Here is a 14,618-nt window from a genome sequence, read left to right as displayed (position 1 = left end):
TTGGAAAATTCAAAACTTCTTTCTCATTAATGTAGAACAAGTAAACAAAAACCAGTAAAGATACAGAAGAGCTAATTAACAACATCCATCAAACTGACCTAATTGATATTTATAAAAGACCCTCCCCCAATAATAGCAGAATATACATTCTTTTCAAAGACAGAATACACTCTGGGACTTAAGTCAATCATTGACCAATTTAGAAAACCTGAAATTATACAGAGTATCCTGTGACCAGAAAAAAACTAAATTAGGTATCAATAACAGAAAGATAGGTGGGCAATCCCTTTGTATTTGCAAACATAATGACATGCTTCTAAAAAAAAAAACCAAGGGTCAGAAAGGAAGCCTCCTTCAAAACAAAAACATCAGAAAATATTTTTAAATAAATGAAAACACAATGTACAAAAATTTGCTGATGTCATTAAAACAATATTTAAAGGGAATTCTGCAGCATTATATGCTTATGTTAGGAAAGAAGAAAGGTCCCAATTCAGTGATCTAATCTACTACCTTGAAAAAAGAGCAAATTGTACTAAAAGTGAAAGGAAGAAAGTAATAAAAATGAAAACAAAATCAATATTGAACTGATGAAACACATCAGTAATGAAATAGAAAAGAAAGTTAAAGAAAAAATAATGAAACCAAAACTACTTTTTAAAAAACATCAATAAAATTGATAAACTTCCAGATAGATTAATAAAGAAAAAACGAGAGAAGATGCAAATTATTATTAATGGGATTAAAGAACAGGCCATCAATATAGGTCTTACAGACATTAAAAAGCAAATGTAATGATAAACTTATGCCAATAAATTTTGTCAATTAGATAAAATGGAGTAAATTCATTAAAAGACACAAATTCCAAAGCTTATTCAAGAAGATATAAATAATCTTAATATCCCTGTATCTATTAGGGAAGTTGAATTTGTAGTTAAAAACCTTCACCCAAGGAAAACTCAAACCCAGATGGTTTGTCAATTCTACCAAAAACTTCAAGAAAAAAATACTACCACTTCTACACAAACTCTTCCAAAAAACATAGGGGAAGGGAATACTTCTAAACTCATTTTATGAGGCCAGCATTATGCTGATACTGAAACCAGGAAAAGGCAATATAAGAAAAGCATAAGCCAACTTCCTTCATTAACATAATTGCAAAATTCCTAACAAAATATTAACAAACCAAATCCAACAATATGTAAGAAGGATAACACATCATGATCAACTATATGGTTTACTCTAGAAACACAAGACTGGCCCAACATTCGTAAATCAACCAATGTAACTGACTGTATCAACAGACTAAAGGAGAAAAAACACATGGTAATAATAGGTGAAGAAAAGACATCTGACCAAGTTCAAAATCATTTATGATAAAAACTCTCAGAAAATAAGAAGGGGACTGCCTCAACCGATAAAGAACATCTGTGAAAAATCCACAGCTAACATAATACGTAATAAGAAAAGAATGAATGCTTTCTCCCTAAGATTGGAAACAGGACAAGAATGTTCACTCTCTTCATTCCTATTCACTATCACACTGGAGATCCTAGCCAGTGCAAGAAGACTGATTTCCAGATTTACTTAAAAGTATATTAATCAATGTAATGTAGGTATTGTCAAAAGGACAGCCATCAATGGAACAGAATATATAACCCAGATATAGATCGATACATATATAGTCAACTGATTTTCTTTTTTCTTTTCTTACTTTTTTTAAGTTTCCAATCAGTATATATTTTTTATTGTGTTATGTTAGTCAACTGATTTTCAACAAAGTTACCAAAAGAAATTCAATGGACAAAGTTCAATGAAGAGTTCTGGAACACTATTCATCCATATGCAAAAAAATGAACATTATACTATATTCAAAATTAAACTAAAATAAAGACCCAGACCACTTAGGTCCTACTTGAAAAAACTAAAACTGTAAAATGTTTAGAAAAAAACAAAGGCGTAAATCTTCATGATCTTGGGTTTAGCAAAGATTTTTTATTTTTAGAATATAGAAGAAAAAACTGACAGATTGGATTTCATCAAAATTTTAAATTTATGCTCTTTTAAATATAAATTTCTGTTGAGAAAATGAAAAGACAAGCCATGGACTGAAAGGATATATTTTCATAAAACACCTGGTAAAGGACAGGTAACCAGTGTATGTAAACAACCCTCAAAACTCAATAAGAAAACAAAGAGCACATTTTAAAACATGCAAATTATTTGAACACATACTGAAGTTTACTAAAGTAGAGATGTAGATGGCCAAAAAACACATTCTTCATTAGGGAAGTGAAAATTAAATCCATGATGAGGCATCACTACCCATCTATTAGAATAAGTTAAACTTTTTAAAAAAACCAACAGTATGAAGTGTTGATAAGAATGCAGAGCAACTAGAATTTTCATACATGTCTGGTGGGCTTGCAGAACAATACTTTGAAAAGATATGGCTTGACAGTTTCTTATGAAGAAGCATGTTTTTATTATACAATCCAAAAAACTTACATGTCGGTCATTACCCAAGAGAAATAATGACATATATTCATACAAAAACCTGTACCTAAATATTTATAGTAGCTTTATTCATAATTACCACCCAATTAGGAACAATCCAAATGTCTATCAGCAGGTGAATGAGTCAACTAGTGTTGCATATCCATGCAGTTAAGTAGTACTCCGCAATTAAAAGGAACAAATTATTGATACATAGAACTGTATGGATGATTCTCACACTATGCTAAGTGGGAGAAGCCAGACACAAAAGACTATATGCTGTACGATTCTATTTATGTAACATTCTGAAAAAGGCAAAACTATAGGCATTCAAATTAAATCAGTGGGTGCCAAGGGATAGGAGTATAGGGAGGGGATGGACTGTAAAGAAGGCACAGGGCAATTTTGGGAATGACAGAAATATTCTCTCTTGATCATAGAACTATAGGGGCACCTGGGTGGCTCAGTCAGTTAAGTGTCTGCCTTTGGCTCAGGTCATGATCCCAGCGTCCTGTGCATTGGGCTCCCTGTTCAGTGGGAAGCCTGCTTCTCCCTCTCCCACCCCTCTGCTTGTGTTCCTTCTCTCTCTGTGTCTCTGTCAAATAAATAATAAATAAATAAATAAATAAGTAAAATCTTTTTAAAAATTCATAGAACTATAGACAAAAGAGGGGGACTTTTATTATATGTAAAGTATATATAAAAAAGTCTGAGAAAAAGAAGTTCTTTCAAGTTGTGCCACTTTGCAGGCAGCTCTCATCCTCTCATACACGCTGTCCTGGCTCCTGGCAGCCACTTATCTGCTTTCTGTCAGGATAGATCACTTTTTCCTGATGTTCTTGAGTTTCATCCATGTTTCTACACTTACCAGCAAAAACTTCTTATACTATGATAAGCAGTATTTCACTGTGTAGACATGCTACAATTCATTTATCCATCCGAATGTTGATAGACATTTGGGTTGCTTCCAATTTGGGGGTATTATAAATAAAGTTGCTTTGAATTATATAAATCTTTGGGTAGACATGTTTTTCTTTCTCTTGTGAGAATCCAAGTTCTGAGATTTGGATTTTCTAAAATTTAATATACGTAATAATTCTAGGAGGAAATTGTTCTCATTCTATAGATGAGAACACCAAAGCTGAGGGAAGGTAAATCACCAAGATATGATAAGATATATGGAAGCCACTCACAGGGATGGTACAGATTTCAAGTCAGTGATACCGACAGGCACTCTAAAGGGTTTTTCATGGCAGCAAAAGATGACAGCTGTAGAGTCTCAGAACCTCCATTCCCTTGATGTCCAACTACACTTTCCTGAGTGTGTCGGGTAGCAGCTCAGAGAGGATGGTTTTGACACCTATATTTCAAGGTTGCCAGAAGTTAAATCTAACATGTAAATTCTGGCTCTTAAGTAGTAAACTTCCAATGTAAGACACAGACTGATTTATAATGGTTCCTGACTCAACAGTTAAAGATCACTGAACCTTCACTGCAGTTATTTCTTCAAATAGGAAAAACCATAGTGGAGGCTGGCCAAGTTCGAATTTGTAAGAGGAAAAACTAAAGGATAGCCTACTAACCTCCCAGAGCCAAGCCTCCCCAACTTTTTTAACCCCACCTTTCCCACCTTTCCTTCAAAGCTCTGTCTCTCCCACCTGTTCATCTAGAGCTCTTCTGAGTAAAGCTGGACTTTGCATCTCTGTATATATGCAGATGGGCCTGGACTATGAATTATGCACACGTGATGTGTAGATATGATGTCAGGTGGTCAGCACACATGTAAGAATACACCCACTTGCGTGCGAGTAGGGTACCTGGATCCATTTGGAGTAGACTGTTTAGTACTGGCTCCTCCCTAGTCAGAAGCACTATAAACTCCTGCTGAGATTATCAGTAGGAAGGACCTATCCTTCACCTTGAAGAGGAGTTTCTACTGCTTCCTCCCCTTCTTTCTGGAAAGAGCATCTGTTCAATTACCACCTCCTCACCATGGTCTACTTTTCTCCAGCTACATTAGTGGGTAGGCAGCAATCACTAATTTGTGGGGATAAAAAAAATTCTCATAGCATTCTACTCACTAATGGACATCCTATGACTAAAACATAATAGAACTCCAGTATGCTGCTGGCTTGAAAGGACAAGTCTAATCCCATCTTAGAAGCTAATCAGAGACTGGTTCTATAGGCTGCTCTATGTGAAAGCCTTCTACTACTTCCAGCCTTGGGAGAGCCACTTCAGACCACTTTCTCTCAAATGTCCCTTTTACCTTCCCAAGGTCTGCTCTGAAAGAACTGCTGGTAAGAATTTCCCAAACATTAACCATTTGGGGGTGCTGCTAACTAATAGTTGATATATTGATTTTTATTTGATTGTGGAGAGAGATGAGGGATTGTGGAAGGCTGTGCCCATGCCTCCTCTTGCTGGTGTCTCCAAGTTCAATATCACTATGCAAAGAGCACTTATTTCCCTGGGACAAATCCTTTCTCCTGGGGCTCTGACCTCCTTCTCTGTAAAATGAAGCAACTGAGTATTAGTGACTCTGAGCTCCTTACCACCATCACCACGTGATACATGAAGACAGACAGTCTGACATTCACAATTCCCCAACTCCTGACTATCTCATGGTGATCGCTCTAGTCCATGCCAGCAGCATCTCTTGCCTGGATTGGGGCAACTGCCTCCTTGCTGGTCTCAGCTTCCACTTCACCTCCTAGGATCTATTCTCCACACAGGGGCCACACGACTCACTGCTGCAGTTTCTTTGAGTATTTGCTCAAAGGTTACCTTCTCAGCAAGGCCTTTCCTGGCCACCCTATCCAAAATCCAAACTGTTATGCTGGCTGTCCGGTATTTCCTACACCCCTTCCCTACCTTATTTCCCTCCTTTGCGCTTATTACCACCCAGTAGTCCTTATTTAATTGTACCATCTGTTTCCCCAACTTGATTATGAGCTCTGTGAAAGCTGGAATTTGTGGGGGGTGGCTCAGTGGGTTAAAGCCTCTGCCTTCGGCTCAGGTCATCATCTCAGGGTCCTGGGATCGAGCCCCGCATCTGCTCAGCAAGGAGCCTGCCTCCCCGCCCCCACCCTGCCTGCCTCTCTGCCTACTTGTGATCTCTGTCAAATAAATAAATAAAATCTTTTTAAAAAATTTAAAAAGCTGAAATTTGTGAGCCTTTGTTCACTACTGAATCCCCAGTGCCCAGCCCACAACAAGAGCTCAATAAACACTGGATGAATGAGTGAGAAATTGTCCATCTATCTAATACTCCTTTCTACTTACTAAAACATAGCATAATGCATGTGAGCTATTAAAGAAATCATCTTAAATTTCTTTATTAAAAAACAACTTGTAAATTTTAACGATTGTTATTAACTGACTGAGACACCCAGTTATGTCAGCAGGCTGTGGTTGAGAATCATCAGGTAGATTATTTCATGGCCCTTTCACTCTGAGCCAGTGTTCTCAATGACCCAGCGTTCCTGTAAGAAGTTCACACATACCGATGAGCCACAGGCACAGCCTCAATACCAGTAAGTATCTCACACTTGCATGTATTCCCTGTTTTTTAAGCATTGTGCCTATACTGTTGGGATTCACAAAGAAACTGATACTGAATTCACAACAACTTTTAGTCGCTATATCTTTTTGGAGGGAAATGTGGTCCCTTGGGACTATGAGACTGAAGATCTCAAAGCTGGTGAGAAGCAGTTAAGCACAGTGAAGCCTGGGAGGGAAAATGTGACTACACATCTCGTTCAGATGTAGGTGGTATTCTCATGCTTGTCAGTTTCTTCCAGTTGGATCCGTGATTCCTACATTAGTAGTATTACTTTGGGCAGTGAACAAAAAGAAAGTTACAACTAAAATAATTTAAAACAATCATTATTTTCTAATCTATATTGCTTTAAATGCCTTAAATTTGAATTCCTTGATTGTCACGGCATTTTTTTTTGAAATTTTCTGAAGATGGCAATTACACTCAATAACTTTTGTGAAAAGCATACAATACTTTCCTCTAGCTATAAAAAATTAAGTTTATTATCTTGGATGTCATCCATTAGAAGCACAAGAGGAAGTTTATGGGAATTTCAACTCTGGGCCTCAATGGCAAACCTTTAGTCATCCTCCCCCACCAAAATTAAGTTTCGAAGTTTCTCCAAAGTAGCTCCCCCAATTTTTTAAGTTGCTGCGTTGACTTGTCAACTCTCTTTCCCCTTTATTTCTATTCTCTGAAAGTGCTGTGACAAATATTAATTCTGAGTTTAAGAAAACTCAAGTTTTATTTTGAGAATGTTACACAAGTCCTGGTGACCATAAATTAGGCTAGGTTGGGAGAAATAAGGCTGGCTATCTCTGTTTTAGAACATAGCTTCTCAGGTTAAAATTCTTAAGGGTTTCCTTAATTTCCTCAAGAATTAAAGGTTTCCTTGGGAATTAAGGATATTCCTTAAGAATATTCTTATTCTGAAGACAATATAGGGTCTGCTTGAGCTGACTAAGAATCCTAAACAACAGAGTAAAGTAGAGGTGGGTCTGGGGAATTATTTAATCAGAGTACTTTTGATCTCAAAAACTAACCAAGGTCAGTTAGCAAAGACCTTAGGAAGGAAGAAAATGGCCACAATAGGTCACAACCAATTGCATTTGACCTTCCCTTCCTTCATCTTGCTCTTTCTCCTCCTCCTTTCCTTGCCTCTCTTCTAAATGACAAGCATCAATAGTAGAGTTATATGAGCTTGGAATTCAGTACTTACTTGCATTTCCTGGAAGCGTGGTGTGGATGGGAAACTACCTATGAATATATGTATTAAATGGCTAAGAGCACAATGATAAAAGCATTGGTATATGAGGGAAATGTTTAGTACAGCATTAAATTTGAAATACCAGAATTTTCCCAGATTTTCTTATTTGCCTCATTAACATACTTATGAACTGGGAAGCTTGCTAAGAAAGCGACTGGATCCCCTCCAAAATTTCTCACTTAATTAGTAGACAAAAAGTCACTTACTGCTTTGGCAAAGGCTCAGGGAGCGGAGATTCCGTACTAGACCACAAGCCCACAATATTCCCACACCCTGCCGGACTTAGGGAAGCAGCATAGAATGGTGGGCCCAACCTCAGAGTAGAGAGCTGAGAGAAGCATGGAAAGCTGGTGGGCACCTTCAGACCATCTCCTCCAAACCCTTCAGTTTAATAATGAGGAAACTGAGGCCCAGAGCAATTATTCTAGGTCTCACATATTCTCATACATTTTTGTGGCCAGAATCACAACAAGAACCCAGGTCTTCTGGTTTCCAAACTTAGGGCTTCCTTTTAGACAGCTTCTCCAAATGTCTAGAATTGGCTTCTCTTAAGTAATTTGGAACTTAGGGAACACTGACTTCGTGATTAGCCCTTAAAGTGGCATGAAACAGGGATCAGCCACGTTCTGATTTAAGGGTATGGGCACCCAATCCCAAAAGAATCTCTAATTTTGCAAATATTCAGTGTGGCAATTGACATTTCCTTTTATCCTTTCACTCTGTCCTTTTTCTTTTTATTACACAATAAATCGTAGAGAACTCCAAAGTGCAATAATGTACAAGAAGTGGGGCAAGGAGTAGGGGAAAGTAATAACCTTTAAGAAAGCAATACTTAAATAATTTAAATAGCCTAAAATAACTCTCATACTCAAAACTATGTTTGGAAATTCGCAGCTTTTTCTCCTTAATATACCTGATAATCGTCCTGAGAAAGTCTTATTCTGAAGAATGCGGTTTCAGTGTCCTCTAGATACAGGCTTTACCACTGACTGAGCCTCCCTGACTCAGTCATTTACATGTTATATGCTTCCCAGAGCCTGAGATTCCTCACTACCCATTAGCCCAGCTGGCCCAGCTCTCACCTGTGCATGTTCTTCTCTAAGTTTCTCTTTTCTCACCTACTTCCAACTGTCCTGTTTGGCTCATCTTCCTCAATGTAATAAATCTGCATTGCAGAGTGGCACTAAACCCCAGAAAAAAATCTGAAGAATTATTAGGGTAAATTGAAATTACCGAGTAACCTCTCTTACCTTCTTCAGTCAGTTACACAATTTTTAGTACCTTCTTAGGGCAAATACTTGTGGTAACTGACTGCCCTTTTACTTGAAGACACTATTTTAGCAACACGCCAGGCCCTCAAAGTTCAGAATGTCTGTGCCAAAAAGATTTTAGATATCATCTAGTTTATCCCAACCCCCTCATGTTACAAATCAATAAACTGAGCCCAAGAGAGGGAAGGTTTTGGTCTAAGACCCTTCCAGGATGATTTCTCATCTTGCAACAGTTTAACATGTTCTTTTTTCTTTCCTATTACAGTATAGTCTACTTGTTACCACCTGAATTACTCCTTTACCAACTCTTTTTAAAAAGAAAGATAGTAATTAACACCTTAGAGTGATGACATATTTCCATAGGGCATATTTAGGGAGCATTTTTAATTTATTATTATTATTATTATTATTATTGTAATTTCAAGCTCTAAGCTGTACATGCATTACTAACTATATATTACAAATAGTAAGTAAGGGGTTTCCATAAATCTACATATTAGAGAAAAAAACTCTTGCAATAATAAAGTGTCTTAGTTAGGATTTGTGGTCTTAATCCTAGTTCTGCTACTAATTAGCTGTGACCCTTTGAGTGAGTCACTTCAGGTCACTTTTTTTCATATGGAAGATAGGAAGATGGACAAGAGCTGTGACTCTCAACTTTCCTTGGAGTCCTTCAAGTTCTGAAGTAGGAGCAAAAGATCTAATGGAAACCATAGGCTGGCTTCCTCCTGACAAAGCTGCACAGCTATAATATTGAGTTTGCTTTGGAGCCATTGGGCATTTTGTGCTGACCAGCAGATCTAATTGGCATATATACACATTGCAGCTAAAAATCACAAAATCAATTACTTTTAGATAGTTTGAATGAGAAAATTAAAAAAAATACATTTGGCCCATTGGGGAAATAAAAAAAAGAATGAAACCTTCAAAAGCACAAAGACAGGAGTAGAGGGCAAAGAAAATAAGTTTTGCATAGAGAAAGAAAAACCAATTCACATAAACATGAAATTACATTTCACTCAAGTACCAAGGAACTTGGGTCCTTACTGTATTCATCTGCTGATCCTGAAAGTGCCCAGATGCAAAGCCCTCTGTCGAATCTCAGTTCTTGAAAACAGCACTTGATCAAACACAGAGTGGGCACTTAGAGTTGGTTTACAAAGTATTTTCCTTTAAATTCATATTAAGTCTCCAACTAGATTACATTGCACGGAGAATTTAAAGAGCAGTCCTTCAAGAAGTTTACATCTCTTGGTACAAAACACAGTAGGTTCATTCAGCCATGTTCAACCAATACACTTAAAAGGGCATTAGCAGGGATTATGTTCCATCTCCAGTCTACAGTCTTCAGGGACTGAAATCCAAAGGCACTGCCAACTGCTGCCTCACAGTCTCACTGTGTTTAACCAGCAAAGAGGAAATCTGTGTGCCACCAAAGGTCCCTGGTCTGGGGCACAGGAGATGTGGATTCTAACGCAGCTGGCCCCGGGACCAATTACACTGCACCCAGCACAGTACTTTGCATATAACTGATGCTCTGAAATGTCCATTAAGTGGAGATGGAAAAATCCCCGCCACGGGCCAATTAATCTTATATTAGAGGACTGCAAGAAACTGAAATCCAATTACGTAAAATACGGGAAGTTTGGTGGAAAGAAAAGAGTTAACATTTCTTGACCATTATTATAAACCAAAGGATTTACAGCAGTTACCTCACAAAAGCTGTGTGGACTTATGTTAAACATTTCCATTTGATACACAGAAAACCAGGCTCAAAGAAAGTAATTTATTCACCATCCACAATCAGTAAGAGGAGCAGCCCAGATTCCCAACCCAGGTCCGCAAAGCCCACACTATTTGCAGTATGCAACACCTACATATCCAGGCAGCCAAAGATGAGTTAGAAATTTGGGTCTAAGTTTCATTTCTGTCATTAAGTTGCTGCATATCACTAGGCAGAACACTTTGCTGCAATTTTTCCACCTGCACGATTGGGGCGGGGTGGGGGGGGCAGTGGGGGTTGACCCAGATCAGTAGTTTGTTTTGTTTTGCAGGGCAGTAATGAGAATCCTTTGGGGCCAGGACTTTTTCTAGTACAGGTATTAACCTTTCTTGCTCTCTGAAACTATTTGGGACTGGTACCCTTTGGTTATATACGCCGCAAGCGGAACGTAGAAGAAAAGTTGGGCGGGCTCTAAGCCCCCTTCCAGTAACTTGAGGCTGAGCACCTGACCCTGTTGGATTTTGATCAAAGTTAAGAGACAACTCATTCATGGATTCGTGTTTCCTTCCTCGCTGTGTCCCGGCCTGGGTCTCACGGTTCGAGAGCCATGTATAGTATTTGCGCCCGCATTACCTGAGCGGCCTGCATGGGCCGGTCCGCAGAGAGGCCCCTGCCTTCGAGGGACTGAGAGCTCAGGGTGTGAAATACCGAGCTCAGGCAGCCGGGGGTTCAGATGTGCCCTGCTCCAGGCGGGCGGCTGTGGAACCACTTCCTGGTCAGCGCCTCCCGCCCCTCGTCCACACCCCCACTGCTACATTTCCCCGTTGCACTGAGCGCTCGGCGGCGGTCTGTCAGGTTCCCGGGCGGACGCCCAGCCTGTCACCCAGCGGCCGGGGAACGGGTCCCATCAGAGATTTAAAAAACACAACGCTCTGGAACTCCAACTCCCCCCGCGGCATCCCCTGCGGCTGCTGGGAAGAGGCCCCAGGCCCTTTCTTGTCCCGCCCGGGCCACTGTCCCGCTAGTGACCCAGGTGCGCTGCGCCCGCCCGAAACCTCGTCCGACGTCGCCCAGCACCTGTCGCACCCGCAGCGGCAAGACCTGCGCTCACCTCGTTCCGGGGGCCCACGGCCCGTCCTCGCGCCTCTGGGCCCAGCTCCCGCCGCCGTCTCAGCCAGGGCCACAACCGCGGCCGCCGCCCACTTTCGGTTTCCCCGCACGGCCGGAGCCGCCGCCGCGGCTCGGGAATCACCTCAAGCCCCCGCCCCGCCCCACTCTGCCCCGCCCCGCTCCGCCCCGCCCCGAGGGCCCCCCGGCCTCGGCTCTGCGCACGCGCGGACTCCCCGGCCGCGTCGGCCCACGCCGGCGTCCGCGCGTGGGAAGGGAAACCGACGCCTCCTAGCGGTTTCTGCGCGTGCCCACGCACGGGCCGTCGGCGGAAGACGACTGCAGAGCAGACTCAGGCGCGCCTCCTCGTGGACAATGCAAGTACGGGCGGGCTGCGAGGGCCGGGGACCCAACGGGACCCAGCAGTACCTCGCCAGCACTTGTGCGCTCCTACAGCTGCCTTCATTCACTCCTCAGACATTTCATTCAACTCTTGCTCATTCTTTTCGTCATTTGCGGGGACAGTTACTTTTCACTCTCCCAGACATCCACTTGGTCCACTCGTTTCCCTCAGGCTTTTTCACAAGCATCACCTTTTCAAGGAGGGTGCAACTTTCAAAAGATGTCAGTCCCCGATATGTTCTCTCTCCTCAGTTTTCTCTCTCTTAACACCTATCGGGCACACTGTATGTATTTTACTAATCTTTTTCGTTGTCTACTGTCCTCAAATTAAAGCTCTATGAGCACAGGGATATTTGTCATGCACTACACGCTATTCCCAAGAGCCTAGAATTGTGCCTGGCACAGAAGGGTGATGTAAATTTTGTCAAATTCATTCCTTCGTTCATTATAAAGTTATTGAACAACTAATATTCACTTATTTCTTCCACACATTAATTCTACCAAGATGTATTGAGCATATTGGTTTGTATTCCTTAAAGCAACATCGAACACCTCCCTGCATTTATTCTATATGCATTTATTGGGGTCTGCTGTTTTATCAAGCAGTATTTTTTAAAAAGATTTTATTTATTTGTCAGAGAGAGAGAGCACACAAGCAGAGGGAGAAGCAAGCAGGCTCCCGGCTGAGCGTGGAACCCAATGTGGGACTTGATCCCAGGATTCTGGGATCATGACCTGAGCCAAAGGCAGCCACTTAACCGACTGAGCCACCCAGGCATCCCTCAAGCAGTATTTTTTTTTTTTTTTACAGCTTGCGTGTAATTGGCATACCGTAAACCTCACATTTAAAATGTATAATTTGATGTTTTCATGTATGTGTACAGCTGTGAAACTATCACTATACACCCATCACCCCAGAAAGTTTCCTTGGGCCACTTTTGTAATCCTCACCTCTTGTGCCTCTCTGTCCTTGCCCCCTCAACTGCTGATCTGCTTTCTGTCACTATAGATTAGTTGACTTTTTTTCCAAATATTTTATTTATATTTATTTTTAGAGAGAACATGAGTGAGGGGTGAGGCAGAGAGAGAGGGAGAGAGAATCCTCAAGCAGAGTCCACACCCTGAGCACAGAGCCCAAGGCGAGGCTGGATCCCAGGACCCTAAGATCATGACCCGAGCTGAAACCAAGAGTCAGACACCCAACCAACTGAGCCACCCCAGTGCCTCTGGTTTGCTTTTTCTAGGGTTTTATATAAATGGAATCATACAGTATATGCTGACTTTTGGTGGGGGTGGTGGTGTCCAGCCTTTTTCAATCAACATAAATATGGTGAGATTCATCCATGTTGTTGTGTGGACCATAGTTCATATCTTTTTATTGCTGAGTAGTATCCTAGTATATGGAGGTAATAAACCTACCATATGATCCAATAATTCCATTTCCAGGGTTTACCCAAGAGAAATGTAAGCATATGTCCACATAAGGACCCGGACAAGAATGTTCACAGCAGCCTCGTTCATAATAGCCAAGAATAGAACCAACACAAATGCCCATCATTATGTGAACGGACAATCAACCAGTACCTACTGAACACCCACTCTTATGTAATTTTCATGGAGTGTGTACTATGTTAAGGCACAAGCCTACGCTTGCAGAGCTTTTTTTATTTTTAGTTGGTTTTTTTTTGTTTTTTTGTTTTTTTTTTTAGGTTCTTTTTAAGTAAACTCTATATTCAACGTGGGGCTCAAACTTACAACCCGGAGATCAAGAGTCACATGCTCTACGAACTGAGCCCTCCAGGTGCCCCTTGAGGGGACTTTTGATTCAGTGAAAAGGGATAGCAGGCAATGAAAAGGTAGATTGAAAGTAGACCAGGGAAGGCCTGAGAACCCACGAGGGAGTTTGGGCCTCTCCCCAGAGGCGGTGGGAACTATTCTTCTTTGTATGCTCCTATGTATCTCTTTGATACTCCCACAACTAGTCTCTAACTAGATCTGCCCAAATGTCTCTCCCTGGCGCTCCTCTCCATCCCTGCTGCTGTATTTCAGTCTGTTTAGGATCTCTCTCCCAATCTGGTCTAAACACTGCAGTGGATTTAATAGACCTAAAATATAGCCAGACCCGATTTGGACTCTGCAGTGCTGATAACATCCTCTGGTTCCACTTTTAAGATGGGAAAGATGTAAAAAGCAGCTCCCAATTGAAAGAGTGCCAGTTGGAATAGAAAATTAGGAAAAACTCCAGAGTCCAATATGCAAGGTAAGTCCTAAATGCAATCTAACTGGACCTCAAGTCTGAGATTAGTTGTTCTTGCAAAGGAATTCTGTGTTTGGACTATCCTACATACAAAGAAAAATGATGCTGTGTAGCTAGTTTTTTTTTTTTAAACAGCTTTTTCCATGAATATTTTACATATAATAAATATTTTAAATGTACAGTTGGATGAATTTTGACAAATGTATTCAGTCATGTGTCCACCCCCACAGTCAAGATGTAGAACTAGTTCATCATTCCAAAAAGATCCCCTGTGCCTCTTTGGGTGTCTGGGTGGTTCAGTAGGTTAAGCTTCTGACTCTTGAGCTCACATTATGATCTCAGAGTTGCAGGATGGAGCCCTGTGACAAGTTCTGCTCAGCAGGGAATCTGCCTCTGCCTCTCTCACTCTTTCCACCCCTCCCATCCTCTTCTCCCTGCTAGCACTCTCTTTCACAAATAAATAAATCTTAAAAAAAAAAAAAAGTTCCCCTGTGCCTCTTTATAGTTAATTTCTTCCCCCTCTCTCCAGCCCCAGGCAGGCATTGATCTGACAT

At 40.9% G+C, this 14,618-nt stretch overlaps 1 protein-coding gene across 1 annotated transcript in view; it reads right to left on the bottom strand.

Annotated features, from left to right (window-relative positions):
- TDRD7 (tudor domain containing 7) overlaps nucleotides 1-11,570 on the bottom strand; it is a 71,465-nt gene extending 59,895 nt beyond the window's left edge. Inside the window, exon 1 of the mRNA XM_080819835.1 lies at nucleotides 11,410-11,570. The gene's annotated coding sequence lies outside the window, so the exon portion shown is untranslated. The remainder of the gene's footprint in view (nucleotides 1-11,409) is intronic.
- Nucleotides 11,571-14,618: the final 3,048 nt, after the last annotated feature.

Source organism: Martes martes (genome assembly GCF_963455335.1).
Source record: "Martes martes genome assembly, chromosome: 12".
Lineage (NCBI taxonomy): Eukaryota > Metazoa > Chordata > Mammalia > Carnivora > Mustelidae > Martes > Martes martes.
Note: the sequence above shows the minus strand (reverse complement) of the source record. Positions and strands in the feature narration are given on the sequence as shown.